General features: G+C 47.5%; 1 long non-coding RNA gene across 1 annotated transcript; it reads right to left on the reverse strand.

Annotated features, from left to right (window-relative positions):
• Window positions 1–1,171: 1,171 nt before the first annotated feature.
• LOC122241123 lies at window positions 1,172–7,495 on the reverse strand. The gene is made up of 4 exons (XR_006221104.1): window positions 7,326–7,495; window positions 4,967–5,071; window positions 2,660–3,091; window positions 1,172–1,495 (listed from the first exon to the last, which is right to left on the reverse strand). It is a non-coding gene; the product is annotated as an uncharacterized LOC122241123 (long non-coding RNA).
• Window positions 7,496–10,647: the final 3,152 nt, after the last annotated feature.

Here is a 10,647-nt window from a genome sequence, read left to right on the forward strand (position 1 = left end):
TGCGGGTTTGTGGGTTCGAGCCCCACGTGGGGCTCTGTGCTGACAGCTCGGAGCCTGGAGCCTGCTTCGGATTCTGGGTCTCCCTCTCTCTCTTTCTGCCCCTCTCTCGCTCACAATCTGTCTGTCTCTCCCTCAAAAGTAAACATAAAAAAAAAAGAAATGATTGCTTAAATTTGTCATTTACACAAACAAATGATAGCCCCTTAGGTATTCTCATCATGTATTATTAAACTGATAACCCCTTGCCTTTAAGCAAGGGATTTTTTTTTTTTTTTTTTTTTTTTGAAGCCCATTGCATCTGGCTACTGAGTCCATGCGACTGTTCGGAAAAGCAAAGCACTGTAGTACGACTCTTGACCTTTCTCTCGCTGCTGATTCGGAAAGAAAGATGCTTCCATTGACCTCCACCTTCTCATAAAGGTGAATGAAGACGTCCCTAGGGAAACTAGCTTTGGCTTCTCAGTATCCAGTGCATTTAAACAGTGCCAGGGAGTCCATGAAACACATCACTTCAAATGCCCATCAGTGAAGCAAGCTATTCCCTACTGGCTGGCACAAAAGCAGGAGACTGCGCGGACACCCGAGGCACGGGCTGTGTAAGGCGGACCCTAAAGAGTGGTTCCAGTCTTTGGGGCCATCAGGAAGTGTCATCATCTGTAACAGAAACTGCTAGAGAACTACATATACAGATTTGGCATCCCTAGACATGTCCATCACAGGAGATGTTCCATCCAGAGTTGCTAATGGAACTAGGGTTTATCCCATAGCCATTCAAATGACCTGTGGTTCCAACAGAGGTGAGCCTTATAAGACCCTGGAAAAATCTTACTGAAGGTAGAGCGGATGAGAAGTCGGGAAGGCCTGAGTTTAGACTTTAGCTTCACAACTACACAGCTGCATGATCCCAGGGAAAGTTACTTAACCTCCCTGAGTCTTGGTTTCCCCACCAGTAAAGTCTAGGGCTGCACGGGCTTGTTATGGTGATTAAAGAAGACAGCGTAACTTACAGTATTTTACAGTGTGTGGGGCACATAGTAAGCACTCAGGCTGCTATTGTTACCGTCAGCGCACAAGCAATAAAAAAAAATTCTGCTTAGAATTCTATGGAAAATTGTACCTACGGAAGCATGTTGTAAATTTTCTGGTGCTCTTGTGCAAAGAAAAGGAAAATGAAATTGGAGATTAGGAATTTGTCAGAATTTATCAGCACCGAGTGAGGAAAATGAGACTTTCTAGGGAGCAAGCCTTGTTTTTTAGACAATTAATCCGACTTCCCTGGAGAGAGGGAGGAATTTGTTAGGAGATCCGACTCCTGTCTTCTGAGTGTATACTCTGCAAGCGACTTCTTGTCTGCGGTTGGATCTAAGTAAAGCAGGCCAAAGGGCTGTCCCCAATGCTGAAGTCAGGGTTTTCTTCCACCAGGAAGTCATGAAATTAGCTTCTGGTTCATCTCTCCATGTCTCGTGTGTTTGGAGAGTACATCACCAGGACTCTTCTGTGAATACAAATAAAGATCAGGTTTCTGCGTGTGCAGAAATCATGGCCAGTTGGAGGCTTGTGATGACCCCCTCCCCACCCAGGAACTGTTCCCCTGGGAATTCTTGTCTGAACGCCCCCGGCTGGTTGTTGAAGTCCAGTCGTCCATATTGAGTGCTCAGTAAGCATATGGGGAAGGACAATTGATCCTGTAGTCTTCATTCTTTGTTTTTTAACATTTATTTATTTTTGAGAGACAGAGAGAGGCAGAGTGGAAGAAGGGGAGGGGCAGAGAGAGAGGGAGACACAGAATCCGAAACAGGCGCTCCCCGTGAGTTTTAAAGTATTAATTGAGATGATCTATCTTCCAACCCTGGCTTTGAAATCTCCATCCTAGGAGAACACGAGGAGAGCCACTGTGAGAGGTGACACATGTCTATATCCCTGGTTAGCACGTAAAACGTTCTTTCCTATAAACACCCTACTAAGCCCAGCTGATATATGTCTTGTTATCCTATTAGGACAGTGACAGAACTGTGATCCTGAGATATTAGATGGTCCATAACCCACATTTCCCAGACGGTAGTCTTTGGATTATAAGCAGATTCGATCTACAAGTTTGAAAACTTCTGGGTTGAATATGGCTGAACAGGTGTCTTTATCCAAAACTTCACACAACCTTTATTGTGCTGGTGGGCATGGTAACTCTCCAAGAAGGGTCTCCCAGGCCCTTTGAGCCAGAAAATTCCTGTGTGTATCTCTTTTCAAAATGCTGACGTGGGCCTTGGACCCCCTAACTGCCCTGTAGAGCGCTGGGTTTAGGGTCTCTTAGACATCTCCAGCGTCTAAATGAACAGCTACAAATGAGCTTTTCAGCGACAACCCATGTTCCAGGTGGTTTCCTATGATGCGGGAAATGACCTCCCAATGAGAAGGTGTATATAATAAAGTAATGAATATGCGTGTGGTACTGGGGGATCTCAGGCTAATTCTCTAAAACCAGTGTCATCACTTTGCAAAATGAGTCTTTAAAACCTCAGTGACTGGGATTCGGAAGGTCTGTCTTTGGTATTCTCCATGTGTATTGGCAGAGCAAAAGTTCTGAGGAATTTCATCAGTGAAGGAACCCATTCAACCAGACCACAGCGAGCAAAGAAGAAACTGGGCAAATCCATACTTTTACCTTTGTTATTTTAAACTTCAGTTGTAGCCGGTGTTTTGGCTCTGGCTGGTGAGTTTCAGATTCTGTGTTCCGATGAGATCTGATGTGAGTATGCTTCGAAGGACATCCGTGTGTATCTGTGTTTACTCAGCGAACTGCCCTGGGAACGATCACTGTAACAAGCCCAGTGGGGAGGAGACCTCCGTTTCCTCCAACAGCATAGGCAGAAGACTTACAGTATTAGCCTGGCCCAGAGCAAAGGGCCACACAGTGCATAAGACACTTCCAGCATCAGTCGGCAGCATCCTGCCCTTCTAGAGCTTTGTTTTTGGTGATACACGCCAAGCAGGTATTTGCATTTTATTTCTGTTACTATCTTTCTCCTGTACATAACAAGGGAAGAAAACCAAACTGAAGAATCTCACTGTATGGTTGTAGTTGGTCCAGATGCCCCTAAAGGGTTAAAAACAGATGATGCCTTACATTCAAATTCAGCCATACAGTATCTATGTAACATCCTTATGCCCAGAAATGTAATACGCCGAAAGCCTCACCGCTGGTGAATTTCTACTGTGTGGTCCAGGAGGGAGGTGGGTCTCTGAGAGATTGCAGACCATCCTTCTGTGGGCCATGTGAACATTCTTAGACCATTGCCTAAGCTCAGCTTTTAGTCCCTTACGTTCCCCTTAGGATTCTGGTAGAAAAAGCATTTCCCCTGTGGAAGCTCATCTGATTATATTCCCCGACTCTGTTCAACTTCTGACTATGAAATAGGTCGGGGCTTCTTTGTCTCGGGGCTTACTTGGTCTACAGCAATGGTTTTGTAACTCTTAAGAACAGTGAAACCTTTTTTCCACACAAAACTTGCACAAATTATTATTGGGGCACTTGGGTGGCTCAGTTGGTTCAGTGTCCGACTCTTGGTTTCGTCTCAGGTCATGATCTCACGGTTCATGGGTCCAAGCCCTGCATTGGGCTCTTTGCTGGCCTGCTTGGGATTCTCCCTCTCTCCCCGTCTCTGCCCCTTCCCTGCTCTCTCTCTCTCTCTCTCTCTCTCTCTCAGAATAAATAAATAAACATTTTTTAAAAACTTGCACAAATTATTATTTTTATAAGCAGAAAAGGCAAGGAGCTAGTCCCATGGAAACTGGTTGGAAGATTCTAAGGCCCTGCCTGCTTATCACCTGCCCCCAGCAATGCACTTTTTTGGAACCCTGGCGTTCCTTGGAATAGAATTTGAGAAACATTGTCCATTGACGAGTTTTGGGCTGCGAATCGGGAAGCTTAGGTTTCGTCCTTGCCTGAACACAGACCTCAGGTTGCAGTTGGTCCAATTATTTAAACACTTCTTCTCTATTTCCTCCTCTGTAAAACACAAGGAAATAGCGTATAGTCTCATTTTTTTTTCCCGTAGGGTCACGATGTGATGGTATCCTGAAATAGTTGGCATCACAGTCATTTTATACTTTTTCTTGTGTGTTCACATCTGTTAATTTGCTTTCCTGTTAAAACACCTCTGGCACAGAAATAGGGCCACTCCTAGTAGGTACAGAACCTCTTAGGAAAAATTTCAAATGCTATCCAGAAATTCAAGCTTCTGAAGACCTGAGTTACCCACAAGGCAGGTAGTCACGGTGATAACGGTAACACGGTGGGTGTATTTAGCAGACGCCATTCATTGACACAAAGGCGCCGCTGGATTCACACCCCCTTCCTGCATGGATCCACTGTGGAACCACAGTGGACCTATCCCTTTGGAATCTAATTCCTCTCCATGTGCTGCCCGTGGCCTGATTCCTACACCCCGGCTCCAGAAGTGAGCCTGTGACCCAGGCCTGGCCAGTCAAAGCCGTCTCCTGGGACTTTGGCTGGAACTGTTGTGAAGGAGGGACTTTCTCTCTCTCGGAGAAGGCAGGCACTAAAAGGCCACATAAGCCAGAAACTGGCCACACCAGCCTTGTCTGCACAGGAAGAGCCCCTGCCTGAGAATGAAGGCAACCATGGCAACAGCCAAAGAACCCAGAGTAGATGGGCAAGCTGGACTGCTGGGCACATACGTTGAGCACCTAGATACAGAGGTGCCTGAAGGCAACACTTCTATGACCTGACACAACAAAATCCAACCTTTTGCTTGAGCTAGTTTGAGTTGGCTTTCTGACAGAATCGAAAGGGGCCCAACTAACGTGACCACCTTGGGCAAGCTGCCTAAACTCTCTAAATCTCAACCGTCTTTGCTAGGGAATGAGGGTCCACACATCACAGAGTGTGTAATGGCACCAGGATTACGCTCCACAGAGAGGACCCTCAAGATTATTAAAGTCCATATACCTTGTTTCATTTCATCCCCTCCGTGGCGGAGCTCAGAAGGTGAATTACTTCGTTTTGCAGATCAGATGGCTGTGACAGAGAGAAATTAGGCCCTTCATTGCGAGTCTGTGGCAAATAAGAGGGTTGGGATTTAAGCGCAGGTCTGAGGTCATGGTCCAGGCCCTTTTCACCAAGATACGCTGCTCCCCACCAAGCGAGCCCCCTTGCCTGCAAGACGAAGTTCACCCACACTGCTCACAGCCACCACAGCACGTCCTGTTGAGGACCATTCGCATGGATGCAGACTTAAAGGGTGCCCTCTGGAATTGTGCAGTGCACGACTTGCCCTATACATGATGGTCCCAAAAGTCACAGACACACGGGAGACCTTGTAAGGGCAAACACCAGGGAGATATTCAAGATGTTTATATTGCGAAGGACCCCTTTGCTCATCTAAACCATTCTCCCAACACCTCCAAGCCACTCTCATTTCTTACGTCTTTGGCCCAACCTCCAGGTGGTCCTGCTAAAGACTCCTCAGCTGCTTTGCCCGAGGAAAGAAGGACCAGATAGATTTCCGGGTCCCTGTTGCTTGCTGAGCCACTGCCAACCTGATCTCTGGGTTGACAAATATGCTTTGGTTTAATATAAGCCCTTCTTACATTAGCTTTGGATTTTGGGCATTCTCCAGCAGGTTGGAAAGTGCTGTTAGGAGCACATCATGAAAAACCGTGTCACTTTAACAAACCGGAGTTCCCTCTGGCCCTTGAAGATATCTGACCAGGTGGGTTTTGGGGACTGACTGAAGGTGCCCTGTTCAGACCTGAAGCGGGACAAAAGGGGTCATTCCTGTGTCCATGACTTCACCGAAGGCCAGCCTGAACCCAGATGGACAAGGGTTGGCCACGACAGGCCCGTGTTCTCCCCCGGCATTTGAATGCTTATCTTTGGGGTCAGGCTACAGGAAATGGAGCCTGCCCCGACGTCTTCCAAAGCCGCAGGAAGCTCCTGCCATGGCTGAGGGCATCCAGAAAACTGGGTAGTCTTCTTCATCTCCCGAGTGAGAGCTCCAGCTGTGGTATTCCCTTGCTTCTCCGGGAGCCAGCTTACCAAGAAGGAGGTTCTTGGTGAACTCAAGAGTTGCCATGACATCTTCACCCCACAGAGTCCCAGGAAAGGCCCTGCCATGACATCATAAGCCCTAGCTGGGGTGCTGGGGACCAGAGTCAAACCTCTAAAGGATAAAAACAACAGTGCAGTAACACTGGGACATCTCTCAAGCCCTGGGGACCCAACCTGGAACCGGATGGTCCACATTCACTATCTACTTTGGTCCTTGCAATGGCCCTGGTGAGGGAGGCATTATGGGCCCCATTTTATAGGTGATGAAACTGAGACTCAGAGATGTTGCATGGTCTGTCCCAGGCCACCCAGCTAGTCGGTGGCAGAGCTGGGATTCGGACCTAAGTCTGCCTGATTCCACGCCCTTGACTAACACCCTATACTGCGCCCCTCTTACCCATCCCGTCTTTTAAATTTCAGCTTAAGTGCGAGACTGTTTTGAACAGGGTGGCTTCTCAGCTCCCTCAGACTAAAAGTCTGTACAGCCTCATGACCTCCCTGACCTCCTCTCCCTTCCTCTCACCCCTGCCCACTCTGTTTTGGCCACATGGGGCTCCTGGCCCTTCCCCAAACACCAAGCATCTTCAGGACTCTGCTCCAGTGTCATGTATCAGAAAGGTCTACCCTGACAACTGTCTACAACAGCAAGTCTTTATCCTTTATCCCCTCTACCTTGACTCTGCGACATTCACCCAGTGTATTTTCCTGCATGGTATACATCACCCCAGGACTTACCCATTTTTGGTTTGTTGTCTGTCTCCTCCCCTCAACCCCACTTGATGGTCCACTTCTATGAGGGAAGGGACTTTTTCTGACCACCTCACAACTATGTGCCCAGAATCTGGCAAATGAGCAAATGAGTAGGGGGCTGAGACACCAGGCTGACCCAGCTGTGGTTCGCCCTTTTCCATGGGGGACATCAGTGGTGTGTGACTGCTCAAGAATCAGCCATTTGACCAACCGGAAAGAGGAGTCACAGATAGAAAAGCATTCAATACATGTGTGGGTGTGTTGTGTATGTGATCAATATATTTGTCAGTGTAAGTCCAAGGTGTAGTCCATACAGAATTGATGGTCACTGTGGATTTGCGCTGTTGTTCCAATTTAGGGAGAACGTGGTTGCTGGGTGTTTGCTGCCCACACACAAGTCCAGGCTCATGTCAAGGCAAAATTTTGCAGGTTTCTTCATCCTGCGGTTGTGTTCAAGTTTCTAGGTCTTTGTTAATATAAATTATTACACAGATTCATAGTGGATCACCTGTAAATGAACTTCAGACGATGTTCTTCCTAATGTGTTCTACTGCGATAGACTGCAGCTCAGGCTCTTCAGAATGGATTCCAGAACATTCCAGAACATTCCATGACTCTTTGAGGTGCTAGCTCAGGAGTTCAGATTAATAAATGAGCTCATAAAGGCCCATGCATTCAGTTGAGGGAGCACATATGGTAGCTTGGGTGCTTATACACGTCCTGTGGGGCATGTCAACCCTCCCCCCCCAATTCAAATGTCCTTGCAAATCAGAAACTTTAAGGCTTTCTAAAATGTCCTTGTAAGTTCTGCCATTAAAAAAAAAAGTGTGGAAAGGACATGGGAGAAATAGCTACATCCAATCAGATCAAACCGGAATTCAGTACCAACAATTCATTATGTTGAGCTCAAATTTAACTCCATACAGATATTTTTTTCTAAATTCTGCAAAGCCTTTAAATTGGTTATACATACATGCCAATATTTCTTCCTTCTGGACAAGAGCAGAAATACTGGACCCAGGCCCAAGCCATCCCTCTTCCTTTCCATGGTGTGGCCAGAATAGCTTCGGGAAGTATCTAAATATTGAGGTCTGTACTGGTACTTAGAATTCATGATGGCTTCTATTCTCCGATAACAAGAATCTTCCAGCAAAGCTCTAGAAAATTGGAGTTTAAGTTATGAACAGAATGGAGACGATGGACACTCCTAAGAACAGCCATGTGAAATCCCATCGGCATCTCCAAGGAATGGGTCTCCACACGGCCCTCCTGGGTCTCTGCACTCTGTTCACACAAAGGGCGTTCTTGTCAGTGAGGGCGTCATTGGCAGAAACGTTCTAATGCTGCAGTTATGTTCTGCTCCCTAACCTCTTGTTCCAGTTGAGTACAAAGTGGTGAGTCTTCAAAGTCCTGCTGAACCATCAACTGGCTGTCGGACCCTCAGTCACTTCACTTCTCCGGAACCTTGGTTTGCTCATCAATGAAAAGAGGGGTCGGACCTCTTCTCCCAAGGACTCGGGAGGTGGCTTAGTTGGGATTTCAGGGAAGGTACCTACTGTGAATAACAGAAGGTGTTCACTAAAGGGTAGTGCCTTTCCCTTTCCAAAATTAATAGAGATCATAGAAATGGCAATGCCACCATAATAACAAACGCGAACAGTTGTGTCCCGTTTAGGGAGTTATGGGCTTTCGATCATTGGACTGAGAGCCTTATCTCAGGTCATTCCCACCACAGCCACCTGTGGTGGAGTTGATGTTACCAGGAGCAGTATCATTGCTGTTGTCCAAATGAGATCACTAGGCTTGGAGGGTTGAACTGATCTCCCAGGTTCCCACAGCTAACAGAGCTAGGACACAAACCCGTTTCACCAGGAGTGAAAGCCAAATATGTTGTGAGGCCCACAGGTCCTCCATGGTCCTGCTTTGCCTTATCTCCTCCTCAACCTCCACTCCCATATCTCCTGATCACTCAGTTTTAACCACATTTGTCTGGCTGGTCCTCCCACAGACCAGGCAGTTTCAGTTTCCTGCGTCAGGGCCTTTGCACGGACCATTCCCTCTATCTGGAACACTTTCTCCCAAGTGAGCACATGTCTGACTTCAAGAATGTGCTCAAATGTCATCTTCTCGGAGAAACTTATCATGACTTCCCTATTTAAAATTGTAACACCTTTTGCCGCCACAACCTCTGCCCTGTGACCTCTCAAACTCCATCACCTGGCCAAGTTTTGTTTTCCTTCTGCTTTTATCATCTTCTGTCCTATTATAGAATTAAATTATTTATATGTTGATTGCTGTGTGTTGGGCTCTGCCAGACACGAAGTTCATCCAGAGGAAGGATCTTTGATTCCCTGATGTATCCCCTTGCATCTAGAATAGCCCCTGATGGATTATAGCCAGGGAAGACTCATTGAAAGAACAAATTAGCCAGTGAATGATAGGGCTGTCAGGGTCTTAATTATACCACCCCACCTCTGTGCGCAGCCGGTGCTGACATCATTCATTCGTGATGTGACATTTGTCCACACAGAGGTTGAGTCAGCAAATAGTCTCTATCCTCTTGGTGGCCAGCATCATGGAGGGTATCTGAGAGGCAGGTGGAGGGGACAGCCACTGCTCTCTGCTCATAGTTAGGCTGGGGAGATGAGACACACAACTGAGACAGAGGATAGCACGTTCTGTTCACTTGTGGGTTGTGGGAGACCGGCTCCAATTCCTAAAGGGCCCCTCAGCAGGTGCCGGGCACAGGCAGCCTTGTTGGGAGGGGACTCCCAGAGAGGACAGAAATCGAGCTGGGTCTTTAAAGGACTGGAATTGGTGGAAAGGAGAGAGGACAAAGCCCTCCTTTTTTGGGCAAAGCCGCAGAGGCTGGAATGGGCAGACATACAGGATGCTTATCCTCCCCGTGCTCAGATCTCGGCTTCAAGTGCCCCCTTCTTAGGGAAGCCCCCCCGACCCTACAGCCTTAGTCAAGCGCTGCAGTTACACAACCAGAAAATCATGCTCCTTTTCTTCAGGGGTCTTACACAGTTTGTAATTATAAATGTTCGATAAATATTCATTGAGTGATGGAATGAATACGTGAACGAATGGGTGAACGATTGAATGAGTACATTGAAGAAGAAAGCGTATAAAGACAGGCCAGCCCAGCTGGATCAGGCGGTGATTTTGAGAGTGCGGTAGAGACAAGCTCTCTGCCCACAGCACTCACCTGGCGCACTGGCCGTGGCCATAGCTTCTCATTCAACCCTGAGAGTAGCCATCGGAGGTGGGCATTTTGGGGTCTGTCTTACAAATGGTGAAACTCGTTGACTTATCCAAAACCAAGCTTAACAAGCTTTCTTAGCTTGTGTATTGTATATATTGTCAGTAGTGATGGAGGCGACATCTGTACTCAAGCCTCGGGACATTCCACGCCCCTGCTTGGAGGGCAGGTAGGGACGGTGTGGCAGACGACGGGAGACTCAAACGCTGGCGTGCAGAGGAAGGTCACCCAGAACCATGCTGAAATCAAAGACCGTAACTCTCACCCCACATCCTCAACCCTGGACTTCGCGTGAGCCTCACAGCAGCGGGGAGGGTGGGGGAGCAGCAGACACACCCCTGTGACTTCGCAGGCAAACAGCGTTTTCTCGTCACTGTTGGCAATGTGACGGGACTGCCAAAAGTACATGAAACCAACTACGTAAATTGTGAGATGTACGGCACAGTTCGATTCTGCTGCCCTGAGAAACTGCAGTTTTTGTTGTTTTTTTTTTTCACCAAGACAGGAGAGAAAAGCTGGGAGCTCCCTGATACAACTCCATGGGCGTCGGTACCCTAATCACACC

Source organism: Panthera tigris, chromosome C1, assembly GCF_018350195.1.
Source record: "Panthera tigris isolate Pti1 chromosome C1, P.tigris_Pti1_mat1.1, whole genome shotgun sequence".
Lineage (NCBI taxonomy): Eukaryota > Metazoa > Chordata > Mammalia > Carnivora > Felidae > Panthera > Panthera tigris.